The following is a 16,156-nucleotide window of genomic DNA, read 5'->3' on the forward strand; positions in this document are numbered from 1 at the left end:
ATGCAAGAAATATACTTTAAAAGCTGTGAGAAAGTTGGTATGTTGGCAGAACTAAAGTTGCCTTAAAAGCACTTGGTGCCATTTCCAATTTTCACAATATAAACTGCCAGCAGATTGAGTGGTTTACGAAGGTTGTCTTTTACGGAGGGGTTGCGGCATAGGAAAATGTGACTTAACGGTTTTGACATTTTCCATTTTTCCACCCCATGTCTTTTGGTTTTATATCTTGTTGGCTAAATCGTTGGTAGAGGAGGAGAGTGGAGTGAAAGACGATGTTTCATTTGCTTCGTCGGCATACTCTTTCATTTTCCTTATAGTGAAATTTGTGTGCTGGTCCTGGTTAGTAAGGGTTTGGATGGACACATTGGCTAATTCTGTGAACAAATATAACGTTTTTGGCGGGCAATATTCTATCTTTTTATTTGATAATTCGAGTTATATAGCGCCAATCAGAGAAACATTCTCCAAAAATGATTTTCCCTAATTTATCTTGAAAACAAGATGTAAATATCGAAGGTAGTGCAGTTAATCTTCCGTAAAAACGTATTGAATATTTCCAATAATAATAATCTACATACAATAAATATAACTCGATTGTAAATTAATTTTACGGCATTAGGGATGGATAATTAGTAAATTTCGGATGCCTTTGATGTTACGGATCCAGGTGTATTTTCTCTATTCAGCCGACCTCTCTATACACACACCCTAAAACAATACACATTTCATCCCTGGAAAATTATTATTCAGAAAGCGTCCTCTTCCACTTACTGAAGCTCACTCTCCTGGAAACTAATTGCGGGAGATGGTTGCTCTGTGCAAATTTCAATTTAATTTCCAATCGTCACTCTCCCTCGTTCTGTATCATTTTTGGGGAGGGTCCCGTCATCGATTATGAGGCATTGAAGGGAATAAAATGAACATCAACTTTACCCAAAATGTAGCACATACATATATCACTGTGAAATCTCCAGTTAACCGGAAAAAGTTGTATTTATCGTACATTTAGGTTTCACGAAGGTTTGTAAAAAAATGTTAAAATGAATAAAAAATAATATTCAAAAAGTGATTTTGATTTCTATTATTAATTAAAAAGGTAATTTAGGTATTAAAATTGTTTATTTAACAAACATAAGTAATTCAGTTCATTGAGAAAATTTAATAAAATCTATTAATGGTGCTGCTGTAGCAAAAAAAAGAAATATCTATAAACTATTTTTTTCTGTTTTTTTTTAATCTATATTCTTAAAGCATGCTTTTAAGTTTACTCACCAAGTTAAATCATCGCACCCACTGAGAATGTTTTGCTGTGTTTTCCACCATGATGGTGAAAAGCGGAAAACAAATTAATTTACGGTCGTCATTACAGGGCAAAAGCGGTGTGTATATTACAGAATTTTTCATGCGGGAAGAGGGTACATGGTGCACTGTTTAGTGCGGGAAAAAACAAGAGAAGAAATCTATCTTCTTGGGTGATGTGTTGTAAACAACAACAGTATGGAAAATGATTTGCATAAATACATTTTGATGAAGCTTCTATAAATCCACGTGCACGGCAATCTCTTAAGATATCCTCATACTTTTGCAGAATATACCACCAATTTTCGTCCTTTCACCCACCTCCCACATCTGTCGACCTATAGTACTTTTACCCATTGTCAGTATGTTGATGTGTATGTTTGCAATTAGCAGAAACAATGTCATGGCATGAATTTATGCATGAAATTCGTAAGAGAGAGTTTGAAGATCGCAACCAATTCAATTTTGCAGTAGATAATATATTTTGCATTAGAAAAGAACTCCAAAACTTTCCATGATGGAGTTTCAATTAGACGAATATATTTATGGTGGGTGCGGGTGGAATTGAGATAACATTTCAGGGAAATCCCACAATGCGTTGAAAAACATCTAATGAGGATCCAATGTTTGAAATTACATTATAATATTCACGGGGATACGCTGACGGGTCCGCAACACAATTAGGGAATCATTAGGAACGTTAGATTTAGCATTGATTTCAAAGTAATGCACGCACTCAATCGCTTTCCAGGTATTAAATGAATTTATATGTATAAAACATACATACATAATATACATATATAGACACATCGCTGGATTGGCGCAATTTGCAAATGAGAAAAAAATTGTTAAAGCGAGGGGAAATTCGGAAAATTCTGGTAAATCATTTTGAATGAGTTTAAGGACAGGAAAACACGAATAAATAATTTTTGTTAGGTAGCATAAAATATGGGATTTTCGGCGAAAATCTTGGAAATTAATATATTCAGCGACACCTAAAGAGTTTATTGTAAATATTGGAAATTAATTTGAAGTTGTTGAATGTTGAGGTTAAGAAACATATTTTATAGGTCTTTATGTAATTATACATGTATGTATCTCATATGCTAGATTACTGATACATGGTAGTAGAGTGTGATAGAAAGTAAACCTTCATTCTTTTTTTTTGATATTGTACAAGAAAGGAAATTGTTGATTCGAAAAATATTGTGACAAGGGTTCTTTTATGTAATATATCATCCCTTTTGTGATCGTTCCTTATACATATACATTACATAAGATGCGGAAATTCATGATGGTTTTTCAGAAAAACACACGCGAATCCTTATGACAAACAATCTTATACTCCTTCCCACATACGCTAAAGTGGAAGATAATCACCGCTTCTGGTAAACACATTCAGTACTTTGGGCACGTTCAGCGCAAAAGTCGTTATGGTTGCAAATCCTCCAACAAGTGTTTCTGTATCTATTGTGAAAGAATGGATACAAAATTACTCTCATTTTCACCCTAATTTCTTTTTGGGGTTTTACAACTTCTTTTTGATATTCAGATTTAAATGTAGGTATTATGTGAAGATGAAGTTAAAAATATTAAAAAGGTTTTATAACCCTTTTGAATTCTTTCCAAGAACTTGATATGGAATGCTTTTCTCAATCAATTTGAAAAGAATCAATAAGCTTTGAATTTTTCTTCAAAGAATATTCTTGATATTCGTTTCTTAGAATTCATTTATTCTTACATATTTGCTTTTGACTAAAAATTCATTTTGAATGTAGAAATTTTTTTTTAATTAAAATGAGTTTTAAAGAGATATTTTAACCCTTAAAATGCAATGTTTCCAGGAGATATTATTTTCAAGTAAAATCGTAACATAAAAGTACATTCAGTACATTGTACATCATTGCATATTATGTAATTTAAAGTCATACAACGATGGGGCCATAACATTAAATGAGATTAAATTTTGGAAGAATGCGTATGGGTTGTATAAATTTTCATGAAATAAAATGGCGACAATTTCAGTGCTACTGGTGAAGACAATATTGTATTATTTGACGAATAAATTTAGATACTAAACGGTTGTGGAATTTCATCTTAAGCATCTACCACCTGCTTCAAGAACTTCATAATAGAGTTTCCCTTTCTGCAATGTATTTTATTGCACTTTCTGTGAAGGTATTCCATAAGATTGTTCATGGGAATTAATTTTTTTTTAAGTTCGTAATTTTCTAGTAGGTAAAATAATGAAAGCTAAGATAACAACTTGAATTTTGTAAAAGGACGCACCTGTTTATCTATCACTAATTTTTCAAAATAATTCCTGAAAAAAACTTTTCTAAAGTAGCCCCGCGTTTTCTAAAAAAAGCCTCCTAAAAAAGTACTAAAATGAACCAGAAAAATTTCTAAATTCTCTTATGGATTTTTATTAGGTTATTTAGTGAATATTAGTGATATTTAGCAGATGAACAGACGCTTTTAAAATTAAAATTTTTGAAATTTTACTACTTTGTTATTACAAACTAAACAAAACGCTTTTAAATATTGAACGTTATATATGTACAGTATATAGTTAAATTTCTTAGTTTCATAAGGAAACATAAAATGCAATTCAATTCTTCTTTATTGTGTAACTCACCTGCTTTCGAAAACAAACTTGTTAAACTAAAACTCTTTTCCTTTTCCTTTCTTTGTATATTAAAAATGACTACATACATATGTATGTACCATACATATACCTGTATTTCTAAATATTTTTCCTAGGCGCAAAGGGAGATCACTATATATAGCATTTCTATATGCTATTTTATTCAAATTTTTTCTATGGCTACAGGACTTTTCCCAAGCACAAAGATGAATTTTTTATTCATAGAAGAACATTGTACAGAGAAAAATGCGAAAATTCTGCAAAAGCTCGTCGACATTGTTGGAAAATTTTCTCATAGATAATTGTACTACCATGTAAATATTGAGATAAAAGGACTGACTCTGCACAATGTTGGGAGTTTTTATGAGGAATATATACATAAGCAAGCGTGTCTGTCAGCAAATTTATTTTTTTACGGTGGAAATGTAGATTTTCCATGTGAAAAGATACCCCTGGGGGCAATTAAATGGCTGTTTATTTCACTTACCGGGTCATCTAGATTGGTAAACTGAGAGGACAATTGTGTGCAATATTGTCTCAATTGCAAGGGATAAACATCTCATGTTGAAATCCCTTTTAGGTAGTATATATACCCACCCACATGATGGACAATTTGTCTACCATAATCTCTCAATTGGCCATCATCATCCGGACATGTTTATCCTTCGTCACAAAATCCAAGCTGAGGCTACACCAAAATGAAGGAGGGATGCATTAAATTACCAATATAATTAAATTACACCCAAGATCAATAGATAATTTTAGTGAAACTCAAGTCAATCTTATTTTGTTGAATAATTTATCAGATAAATAATGTAAATTTAATTACACATTTTCCTCTAATTACATGAGTTTCGCAGATGGGACGAAATATGACGCACATTATTATATGAGAGACTTTTCTTTTGTGTATGGAGGTGAAATTGGGAAATTGTTCTCAATTGCGTCTCAGATAGAATTTATTGATTCATATTTACTCTCAAAAATACAGAACATTTATCAATTTGAATTCCTCGTTAATATTTTATTGATTGAATATTTAAAAAATCATAGATAACAGAATACCTATTTCTATTCTCACGTGTATTTAGTAGGGAAATAAGAATTCATTCCTATCGTTCTTACAGTCGAAACCGAACAAAAGTTAGAATCCACAACGATAAAAATTCATCCATAATTTCTCCCAAAAATCTCAAAGCTTCTCAAAGAGTAAGACAAGAAATTAAAAATTTATCTCCAAAAGAATTATTTCATTCGATGGGTTGCAAAAATTTTCCCATGAAAAAGTAATCTCATTCACTCATCTTAATCTCCCAGAGGGCACATTTGCGGAAAGGCCAAAAGTAATGGATTTACAATTTTGCTTCTTGCTTGATAATTCATCAAGGAGAGCTTCCGAGAGGGACCTCTTCTTTTCTTGCAAAAGTCAGCAAAAAAAAGACGCAAATGTTGTATATTAAAATTTCCAAAGGAATATCCAGTCAGAGTTTCTTTTATTATTTTCAAGTCATCAAGACACACCGCGTACACTATAAAATAAATTATCTCATTTATCCTTGTCCTCGAAAAATGAAGCAATTCTCATAAGTATTTTCTCCTTCTGCCATACCAATCTACACTCACTTTCACGCTTTACTGGCAGGGGTGATGCGAAAATTTTCTACATTACATAAAAATATTTATCACCTCCCGAAAGCTTGCAACTTTTTTTCCCTCCCTCTCTCTCACTCATCCTCTGTGTAGATATTTCATTATATTGTGCGAAAATATTTGTAGGTATATATGGAGTTTTTGTACACCCTCAAACGTGATAATTCTTCCGTAGAATATAGAATTCTTCCATAGCCTCAAAAATGCGGAGAAAAAAGGTGAAATTCACTTTAGCGTGTAAAGAAAAACAATTTTTCGCTCATAAATTGAGATTACGGATATTTTTTTTCTCTTCCTTTTTTTCCTCTTCAGCTCAATTTTTCGTGAGAATTTTCGAGATGTGCCAAGAGTTGTTTTTCAAATGTGAACCAAAGTTGTCGAAATGAAACAGACCATTTTTGGGAAATTCAAAATCCCTTCAAGGATGTGCTCTGAGAGTTTTTTTTTTCAATTTAAAAAAAAAACGACAAATCTTCGAAATTTTTTTTCTAACGTTTGACGTTTCAAAAACTTGATACAGCCTTTAGAACGTTTGACGATTTTTTTCTAACATTTGACGTTTTTTCACGTCAGATGTTTCTCTTCAAACTTTTGACTTTTTTCTTTACTTGAAGTTTCTTTTCTAACGTTTGTCATTTTTCCTAACGTTTAATAACTTTTTATTACATAAGAAAATTTTCTTTTGTCGTCTAAAGAAAATCCTGCACTTTCTAAATTTTAAAAAGGTTTAAATAACAGGGTTTAGATAATCTAAACTTTAAACCCTCAAAAACCCTCCCTGGAAAAACTTTTGATATTTAAATTAGGATTGATTTTTTTTAAATTCACAGAATCAACGTTTTTTTTTTAAATTTGTATAAAACTATGATTCATAAAAAATCAGACATTTCAAATTGATAAACCAACAGAAACAAGTTCGTGAATTTGGTGTCCTTCATCATGGCTGGTGGATGGATAACGTATAAGATGAGAGTGATGGAGAAGCTTTCGTGATTGCCATTGTTTGTGAAACTTTTTCGTCATACAATTTTTATAATGTGTCATTTAGGACGGTGTTTTTCATTCCATCTTACCCCATCCTCTTGTTACTTATCAAAAATCCCCGTCTGTTCTTCAAAGTTAAATAATTCAGCACGATCATCCACCTCCCTCTGACACAAAATTACCCCAATCAAATTGAGCAGCGACGTAGGGATGATGAATGTGAAGATGTTAATTTCTCCGTTTGTACACCAAATGCAATCAATATATGTACGACAATGTGTTGTGCTACCTCTTGATCTCCCCCATCCCTTCCCTTCAAACCATTCATGGCGCTAGTATTAAATACCTCTCCTCAGGTTATTAGTCTCGTGCCAATGTTATATGTTCTTGTCATTCTCCGTAAATGGCTTTGCCAAGTCATGTGGAATGAGTGATTTCTAAGGAAAATGTTGCTTTTCTCAACACAGTGCACATAGATTGTGGGTGGGGGGGGGAGGGGGTGGCAGGCAGGGAGGACAGAGGTTGTCACAGGAGCATTGTTGGCATTACAAGAGAATCCTCAATTTAATAATAATACAACCGACGCATTGAAGTTTCAATCTATATGCTCGCTTTAAATTTCTAACAAACTGTCAATATTCAATTGTCAAGAATACATTCCCATCCACTAGGGAATGTATGCAATGATTCTATATAGCATAGCATAGAGTAATATCTCACTGCAGAGATGACGTGTGAACTTTTTTCTCATTTCCTTTATGATAACACAAAGTGTTTTGATGGTGAGGTGTTGGAAAAACTTAGAACAGTTTGGGTGGTTATCTGCCGAATATTTTGATTGTTTTTGGGGAAATAATCCGAATAAATATTGGAAAATAATTGGAATATTTCCAAAGATCAGAATATATTCATTCCGATAAACACCCCGTGCTACATACCAATAACCTTTTACTGGCTTGAATTTTTTTTTGTTTCTGCTTCTCAATTTGAACGTTTTCAAGATTAAAAATCAAATAAATATTTTTCAGCTTCAAATTAGAACTTTTAGGGTTGAATTTAATCGTTCTTAGGCTTGAATTTAATACTTTTAGGGATTAAAATTAGTACGTTTTAGGTTTGAATGTAGTATTTAGTTCTCTTTTTTTTTCCCTCAATTTAGTACTTTTAGGCTTAAAAATAGTATTTTTGAAGCTTAAATTTAATACTTTTAAGGTTTGATAATCAATTCGAATTAAGAAAAAAATAAAGCTTTTTGGTTTAAGGATTTTTTGGCGATAGAAATTTTTAAATACATACCTTTCTCAATCTGATTAAAAGTTATTAGCCGTTAAAATCATGACCAAAATTCTCGGCCACTCTGTACAGTATAAGTAGGCGATTTCCTCTCAAGATACCTCTATACTCTTAAATGAAATTTCTGTTTTGATTCCTTGAGATTAAATTTTGTTTTTCTTTTAAAAATTCTTACCGCTCACCCGCTTTCGCATATTTCTATTTCCCAAAATCACCATAGAACACAAAATGTTAATAAGAAAAAATGCATAAAAACGTCTTCGATGAAATCTTTCACATCATAATCTTCATAGTCCTTCTTCTCCATCTTCTTAGAAAGTGCCCTACTTATATTTTTGTCACTAATCAACCCACAAAGAGATAAAGTTTCCTAACTTATCAAAGCTCTGGGGGATATAATTCAGTAGTTTCAAGGGATGTCGTGACACATCGACCAACATCACAGGATAGTATTTCCGGTCTTGTGCTGACATATTGTACGTACAACCCCGTTGGCGTTGGGGATGTTATAAAAAATGCATGAGGTTAACTTATCCACTTGAGAAGATGCCCGTTTATTGGTATGACCGCCTAGTGTGGGGTGAAGTTGTTTCAACATTGTACATGGCCCCAACTGGCACTGCCTCGTGAATTATAGAGAGGGACGTGTGAGTTGATTACCAATGGTGAATTATGTAGTCACAGACACGATCCAACATTGTGGCGGCTTTATAGGCTAGGAAGAAATGGCAATTCTGCAGCGTCATTTGATTATGTTTATTTAGTGGTAATAGTTATTTGAGGAGAATCTTCCCCTTATTCCATGCCAACTTCCTGATAGTCATTATGACAAATTCCTCGTGGATGCTGCTGGTACACTCGAATCACTCGAATATATCACAAAATATGAATCGTTGGGTTACTCAAAATTATTTCTTTTTATCCTCCCATGGCTATCATAAAAATGATGACCATATCGATGAGATAAGACCTGCCAAAATCAGCTTTCAATTTCTCACGTCACATCAAATTTCAGCGTGTAGGAAGCCAGTGGAAAGAGCCATAACGACCATTTTACTTGAAGGGCCATTAAAAATGAGGAAATTATTATCGGAGATTTAATCATTAAATGCCGAATGTTCATGAGAAATAGGATTATATTGCGATTCTCATTCACTCCAATATTGATGCCTTTCAATCAATTTTTTTCGTCATTTTACGACCATCTCTCAAGGATCTTTTCCGGGAATGGAATATCATATACGGTAGAGAAAAAAGGAGCAATGAATAAAAGAAAATTTGTTATCTTGATCGTTCTTTGAATAAACATTAATTAATGAACATTACATGCAAAATTTAAGGCGATTTTTAGAAGATTTTCTAAAATCAATAACTATCCAAAAATAATGAATGAAAAAATTTATTGGTAACTCTTATCATTAAAAAAAATGGAATTTAAAAACTAATATAACGGCCAAGTTTATACCCTTCTTTGTTTTCAATTTTCATCAGAATTTTCATGAGGATTCTCATTAAATTTTCATTTTTTTATTATTTCTAATCCTCTCTACCTCAATAAGTACTAAGAACGAGAATAGCTTCTTTTTCTTTTAATTCTTTTTTTCTTAAATTCTTTTATTTGGAAAACTTTCATTCCTTTCACCCCTGCGGGGCACCCAAATAACTCTGTTTCTCATATACGTATGAACGCGAAAAACGTTATGTATGTAGTTATCGTAGAAATGATAGTTTTCCTTACTAACAGTGCCAAATCTACAACTGAGAAATGTGTTTTATTATTATATAAGAATTTGTGTAGGACTAAGTCTCCGCCATAGGAACTCTTTTGGTGGGTTGTCGTGAAAGAAAGGGGTTGGATGAATAGGAGTGTGCCATATGCAAATTGGTTGGGAGCCGTAAAATTAATGTGAGCAACATTGCAAAATTACTATACATAAAAACGTGTCTTCATTTTGCCACAAGAGCCGCAGTAGCTTCCCGCATGGCTGCGCTTCGTCTCGTACGCCCAAATGCAAGGGAATGCACTACCGGAGGATCTTGCCAGAAACTTTTTACCATGAGGTTTTTTTTTTATAAAAGGGAGGGTATGCAATCCCCATACTATCGCCCCCCCCCTTTTATGTATCTACTCATAGTTAATACTCTTGCGGTACTTTGAGTCACTTTGAATTTTGCTGCGCGATTTATTTTCCCAGGGTATTTCAAAGTGCATGAAATTGTGTGCATTTTACTCACTTTTACACCCAACGAAATAAATGTACGTATGAGAACACAAAAGCAACTTCTTTCCCATCAAATATGTATGAATGAGCTTAAAATTTCCACAAGATCCCCTCGGTTGACGTTGCTAAAAGAATTTAATGTTACTTATAAATTTATTCGAAGCATTTTTTCTTTTCGTAAAACAGCATTATGCCTCATGTATCCCTTGGAAAGGATACCTACACCACTTAGACTTAGCTTTAAATTATTAAAATAGACATAGTGGCCCTCATGCTATTATATAGGAGAATGAGATAATTGGTCATAATCGTTAGAACATTTTCAAAGCTTTACTCTCTTCATCACCTAATTGAACACTTGATAACTATGATGCATCGAAGGATAATGATTTATTAATTTTCATCGGTGGAAAATAAAAATTCTTACACAGAAAAAGTCACGTTTTCCCTGAGATTTCGTCTCCGCTTGGAGCTTTTTTTAGTAGCTACAGAGAGAGGCAATTTATTAATAAAGATTTCTCAAAATAAAACAAAACACTTCTGGGAAATAATTCTCCAATGATAGAGTGGGTGGAAAATGTTTGGTTTTTTAGAGAACTTTATTAATAAATGATCTCTCTATGTAGCCAATAAAAAGGACTCTAAGAGAAGCCGAAAGCTCCGGAAAAACGTAAGATTTTCTTGGTGAGCATTTTCATTTTCCACTGACGAAGGACCCGGAAGTAAAGTCGACGTAAAACACGTAAAATTATAGTTAAATTTTTACTATAATTAACTCTTGATGTAAACACTAAATACTAAATCACCCCGCATTACGGTAAAGTAATTTTTATATCCTTAAACCATATAAAATGAAAATTATATCCCTTTAATTTCTAAATTAGATTTTTTTTTATATTTCCTTTAAAATTCCATCAATTTCGGAAACTTACAAAGCCTCATGTTCTAGCATAAATGTGAGATTTTTCAATTTTCTCTTCAGACAACAAAGTTAAAACATCTTTCTGCGCATAATGCAAACATGAAATAGCAATAAAGCACAAATTTAAATACCATTTCCCAAACTTGCCATACGCTATAAACGTTAACGAATTTCCCTTAACTTTAGGCGATGTCACCGTACAAAAGGTAAATACATCAACCTGTGTACATCTTAAAATTTGCATACAACCCCTCAGAGAAGATTTTCTGCCTGAGATTTTGGTGTAATATGGATTTTGTATTTTCCGCGGTATGCGATGGATTGTGAGTGAAAGTTCCTCATGTGAATATCACTTGTCGCACTTCTTGCAAAAGTTCTCTCGTTATTTCACTAAGTTAGGCATCAACCAAACCCAATTTCCTTCCACAAGGAAGTGTCAGATGGTTTTAAATAAACATTACATCGTGTGCTACACAATTCTGGTCTAAAAGATGATGTCATACTTATTATCCCATCTCCCCACTTATATGCGGATGAATAAAGTATTTAGTTGCTACATAAGAAGTGAAGGAAATATCTTAGGGGAAGGAGACTTTTTCTGCGCATAGCCAAAGAATTTTCCTTCATATTTTATCTTTTTTTTCTATATATAAACTTTATCTTATAAAAACTTTTACTTTAAGTCAAAAATGCAAAGCATTAAAAACTAATTATTCTGACTAATACACACAGAATTCTGTCTATAAAATTTCTAAATTAATTTTTAACCTACAAAAAATTACATTAAAATTACTTTAAAAAAAAATCAATGTAATAGAATTAAATTTGATTTTTTTTACTTGAATCATATGTACGTAGCATGTACGTACTTCAACAACATAAAACGAATTATTCAATTTATCGCTTTTATGATGGCGAATCAATTTATGGCCTCTTTGTGTTGCTTCTTCTTGGCAAGAATGTGTGTGTTCTTCGGGTGTAATTTCATAAAGGGAGCAATTTAATTCAAAGTCAGCGACAATTGAGAACCTTCTCCCTTTTTATTCGGGATAAAAGGCGCATAAGAGTGCGAAATTCTGAGGGCGATGTGAAACCTCCACCCCCTCCCCTGTCCCCGCTGCCAAACTCTCTAAGTCAGGGCGAACTTTATTTATACACCATCCTCGAGGTTGTGGGTGCCCTATAGCCAACAAACTGAATATTTATATGAGTGTCTTTGTTCGATCAGGACGTGATAAATTTAAGGCGATTACATTCCAATTCAATATATTATATCGATCAGAAAATACATTTGTTTTCTCAGCAATTTATTTCCCACCACCTCCCTATGGGAAAGAAATGTGTGGACTGTGGGGATTGAGATGAAACGATTTCGTTAGCCATTTTTGGGGGGTGGGAGTACTCAGTACCGCCACCCCCAACCCCACAATATGGGGGATGAAGAATGAACAGATAAAAGGCGGGTGTGACGTGTCTCGAGATTTGCCACCCTCAAAATAGAAATCACTTTGCTAAATCGAAGAGGAGAATATACACACCATAGCTCAGACAGATAATAATTTTCATGGATTTTTCAACTACTCTCAAGAGAGACTAAATTATGCCAAACCTACTTCACGCTATATATACATTGGATATGTCAAGAAAGAAAGAAAGAAAACGTTTTACAACGATTAAATAGAGATTACTTACTTTTTCATGAAATAAGAGAGAGAGCAAGAGAATTCTTTATCAATTCACCAAGACAGTTAAAATATTTTAAAAGTCTCAACAACTAGGGGAGAAATTCTTTAATAGGTCCGACTTAAGATTGTCAAGTTAGGCCAAAGTTGTCCTAAAGTTGTTTATTAAAACAGACTTGAGTTATCTAAGCTAGACCAAAGATTTTTAGCTCATCTTAAATCCTTTTATTTCCTTATATCAAAAGGATGAGAATAAATATGTTAAATATGTTTTCTTTTGTACAAAGTCACATGAAAGCAACATATTTCCATGACCCTAAGATTTATGAAACTTCGTACTTCTCGACACTTATGCGACACTCTCTGTGAGCACGTTCTATGTCAAATTGCAAGGAGAGAGCAATATTATATGTATCATCTATCTATAACACGCAGCAATGGAAGAATGTATATAGAAAAAACTCTCCCCTTGGTGTGCCCTTTCCATTTCTTCTATCAGAAATTGACCCAGAAACGTGTTTTCTTGCTGAAAATGAGAGAGTATAACAATGAATTTTAAGAGGTAATTAAAGTCCTGTCGGTTATGTTTCACCTTTCTTGGCAGATCAAGGGTCCTTGGCAATGATAACAGGTATGTCCAAGGTGGCAGAAGGGGGTGGGGGTGCAATGGAAAGTCCCCTTTTTGGTGTCTAACAAAATAGTTAATGAAATGGGGGTAAAGAAGGCAAAAAGTTTCTTTACATCCCAAAGGAAGAATCACTCAGAACGACAAAGTTTTGCAATATTTTTCCTTTTCGATACAAAGCCTTTCTGCTTGTATTCCATCACTGACGTTTAGTCTTGCTCTTAGATATTCTTTGAGTTTTATTTTTTTCATACAATTCAAAGTTTTCAATTTTCATCCCTATTTTCTTCTCAAAGAATTTCTGCATTCATTATGAAGATAGATTTCTTTTGGATTATCCACTGATCTACTTTGAGTGTTTTTTTTTGCCACCATGAAGAAGCCGAAGAAGTAATTATGCAAATTGTAAGGTTTTTTCTAGTAGATTTGAACATAATGATGGAGAATATAGGGGCAGCACTGCGCAAAATTGCTCATTTTGCGTTGGATTTGCAATATCGCCGGGGTGCTCTCTAAAATAATTTTACACGCAATTCTCTTCGTTATGCTCTCATGGAAAACTCGAGCTTTATAAGCAAATTTTTCCGGCACAACTGCTGAGCTTTGGTTGTTCTGCGCATCAAATATTGTGGTGTGTTCGGTTTTGGGTTTATGAAATACATATTGGGTTGATCCGGTAGACGAGTGCGACAAGTGCGCACAAGGAAATAATAAGGAAGACAATCATTGTTATTCTCTTACTCCCACATAATCGTTAGGCCCTTAAATGCGTTAATTTATTTACAAAAAAAAATTTAACGGATATGTATAATAAAATAATCAAATAATAAAATATCAGCAATAAGTATATAGAACCAAAATTCTTAAAATTTCGTTTAAGAAGAACCTACTTTAACTCTTCCTTAAACTGTTTCAATTCAAATTTTATAAAAAAGGTATTTTTTATGTCTTTATGCACTCATAGAATCTACGTTAAATTGTGTTTTCTTATCTCAATTTAAGTTAAACTTTGTAAAATTAATTGAGCTATTCCAAAAACTACTGAATTTAAGTAGATTATGAACAGCCTGCCCCGAACTCTCTACTCTAACATCTTTCTTTTCCTTTTCATATGTGAACATTATTACCTCCAATATGTTTTCTGTATTGTAGCAAATGGTAAATACTCATAATATTGCCCATATTTCCTCCATTTTGCTATCCTCACCGCTGTTCCCTATGTAATTTAATGTTCTAATGAAATTGTTATACATAATTTACATGCTGGGTCTCCTCTTCTATAGTCTCTAACCTCCGGGCAGCAAAATTAAATTCAGAATGAGTGGGCTGCACTCTTTAATGATGCTCTCCCAACAGGAGGGACCTATATATAAATACAATCAATTGCTAATATTTCTAGTTTGCGTCCCCCATATACATAATTGCCATAATATAGTACATGTGGTTGTCATTAATTATCAATTATTTGTTGTATATTGCAGATTACGACCATTGGGTCAATTTGGTGAGCCACTCCACTGCTTGTAGGAATATTGGTGAGTACTTATGTACCTACATGTAGAGTACATTTATACATAGTACAAATATACATAATACACGGACTGAGAGTTTTCGTATTTGCCGAATTAGGACATTGGCAATGTGAGGGATTTCCAGGAAATTGCCCGTCTGGGTTGCATCCTCGTTAGGTTTCCTTTTTTCCGCTCAGACACTCTGATATATTTGGGATAGATTTCCGTCAATTGAATCATATCGCATTGCCACTCTGCCTCATCAAAAGCAGAAGCAATTCCTTCCAGACACTAAATCACACATTCCATACATTTTTTTTCTGACCGAAAAGTCTCACAGAGAAATGGAGAAAAGCAAGAAAGCAGCCAAATGTAATAACCATAACTCAATGTCCCATTTCACTATCGTTTTCATTTTCATCCTACCACCCCTTTCCATGAAAATTCACTCTGTCTACATTTACTCTTTTATGTTCAGATGATATGTATTTCCAACAAACTATTCGCTATACCTCAGATCAAAGTTTGAAGTAAAGAATTTGAAGCTAAAGTATTTGGGAATCATCTTTTGCAATCTGGAGAGTCTTATCTGGGGATAAACTCAGAAAGGAGAAGCTAATAAGAATTTGTGTAAAAACATGCTTTGGAAAAATGATCTCTCAAAGAACTGAAATTTCACAGATGAAGAAGGTTTTAGAATGTAGGTAGTATAAAGGTGAATTTCATTTGAAATTTTGGCTGTGTTTCTTTCAAGCAGAGTTTTTGCTTATTGACCAAAACCGAAATTCACCAGATCAGGCTCAAACTTGGTATGAGCGAACACGAATTAGGGTCCTTCCGTAATTTAACCATTTTTTGTCCTCTTGAAACACAGAAATATTGAGGCTTTCAATCTTTTTTTTATTTAGTAAAAAGTCAATTTGTTTAGCCAAAACGGCCGTCAAAAAAATTATTGAAAATCGGTCATAACTCTAAAACGGCTTGACCGACTTTGATCAAATCTTACTTAAATGGAAGCCTCTAAGAAATCCTACAATTCTCTCTAGAACATTGGAAGGTCCAAAAGTGACCGTTAGTGGCTAAAATCTGTGTATTTTGTACTAAACTTTAAATCGAGAAACTTCTGACAATAATTAGGGCATTAAATGGACTTAAAAATGGTTCTAAATTTAAGAATATTGATTTGCGGTCCTTAAAATTGCGCCATCCTCTAACGTTTACTACAACGACAAATATTTAAAAAAAAAAAATGGAATGAAAAAATTGAATGTGCTTTTTTTGCAACAGTTAAGGACAAAAATAAAACTTTCATAGATATATA

General features: G+C 33.3%; 1 protein-coding gene across 7 annotated transcripts in view; it reads left to right on the forward strand.

The window, feature by feature from the left end:
* The window catches only part of LOC129792622 (poly(rC)-binding protein 3), a 104,916-nt gene that overhangs the window by 37,479 nt on the left and 51,281 nt on the right, over nt 1–16,156 (forward strand). For all 7 annotated transcript variants that reach the window (XM_055831866.1, XM_055831867.1, XM_055831872.1 and 4 more), the window contains one exon: nt 14,806–14,859. The gene's annotated coding sequence lies outside the window, so the exon portion shown is untranslated. The remainder of the gene's footprint in view (nt 1–14,805; nt 14,860–16,156) is intronic.

The sequence above is a fragment of the Lutzomyia longipalpis genome, chromosome 3, assembly GCF_024334085.1.
Source record: "Lutzomyia longipalpis isolate SR_M1_2022 chromosome 3, ASM2433408v1".
NCBI lineage: Eukaryota > Metazoa > Arthropoda > Insecta > Diptera > Psychodidae > Lutzomyia > Lutzomyia longipalpis.